At 53.4% G+C, this 961-nt stretch overlaps 1 protein-coding gene across 5 annotated transcripts in view; it reads right to left on the reverse strand.

Annotated features, from left to right (window-relative positions):
- The window catches only part of SPATS2L (spermatogenesis associated serine rich 2 like), a 164,822-nt gene extending 164,414 nt beyond the window's left edge, over window positions 1–408 (reverse strand). For 2 of the 5 annotated variants that reach the window (XM_029934136.1, XM_029934135.1), the window contains exon 1: window positions 279–408. The gene's annotated coding sequence lies outside the window, so the exon portion shown is untranslated. Of the gene's footprint in view, window positions 1–70; window positions 148–278 lie in introns of those variants that run through there. The other 3 variants (XM_029934133.1, XM_029934131.1, XM_029934134.1) reach the window with 2 other exon arrangements.
- Between the last annotated feature and the right edge of the window lie 553 nt (window positions 409–961).

Consider the following 961-nt stretch of genomic DNA (forward strand, 5'->3'; position numbering starts at 1 on the left):
CACTCCCGCCCCTCGAAGGCTGCTCCCGCCCGCCGGCCGGCCGGCCAGCCCGCCCCTCAGTGTCACTCACCCAGGCGCACACACCCCGAGCCGGCGCCCCTCGCTCCCGCTCGCACACACAGCGCGCCGCTCACGCCTCTCTCGGGTTTTGTATCCGCTCACACGCACGTTCTGACACAGATGCCTTCCCTCCACACGCCCTCCCTGGCTCCTTTTCCCACCCCACTTTCTAGAAGAATCCCCGTATCGCTTCCGCACTTCGCTTGCCCCACACCTACCTCCTCGCCTTTCGCCAGTCCTCCACCTCACTTAAACTGCCCCTGCTATTTTCAACGGTTTTGTCACAACCCGCACGTGTTGCAGGAAGAGTCGTCCGCCCACACCAGGGAGAATGAACTTTGCTCCTCCCAGCACTATCTACCAGCGCAGGATGCTTCTCCTTTTAGGAGGTAGTAATGCGTTCTGGTGCTGAGCCAAGCTCAAAATGTAAACAAAGACAGCACATTTCGAAACGACCTGAAGAACTAGGCGCTCAAAAAGTACTGGGGCTCTGGTCTGTGCCTAGAAACCCGGCTAACCCGGGTGTTCCCGCCCCTCCCTTTATTTCTGGTTCACAATGGGCTCCTGAAGGATGCTCTGACATGTGTAATGACCAATTCCAGATAGACACCTGGGCATCATCAGCCCACGGATTTCTAGCGGGGAGGACAGTAGTCGGGAGAGTAAAGGCAGTTTCTCAATCATTATTCATGATGGAAGCACTTTAGATAACACACCTCCTCCACAGGCAGCTCTCTCCAATTCAGTTTATTTTTTAAAAAGGGTGACTTATTAGCCTCTCTTTTCCTCAGTACTAGTAACTGTTTTTCAACGGTTCTTTGGATGTCAAAGCCCCTTAACAAATTTAAGACCAGGAGTAGTTATGTATCTCACACTCCAAACTCTTAAGAAGTCCCTGAAT

The sequence above is a fragment of the Suricata suricatta genome, chromosome 3 (genome assembly GCF_006229205.1).
Source record: "Suricata suricatta isolate VVHF042 chromosome 3, meerkat_22Aug2017_6uvM2_HiC, whole genome shotgun sequence".
Lineage (NCBI taxonomy): Eukaryota > Metazoa > Chordata > Mammalia > Carnivora > Herpestidae > Suricata > Suricata suricatta.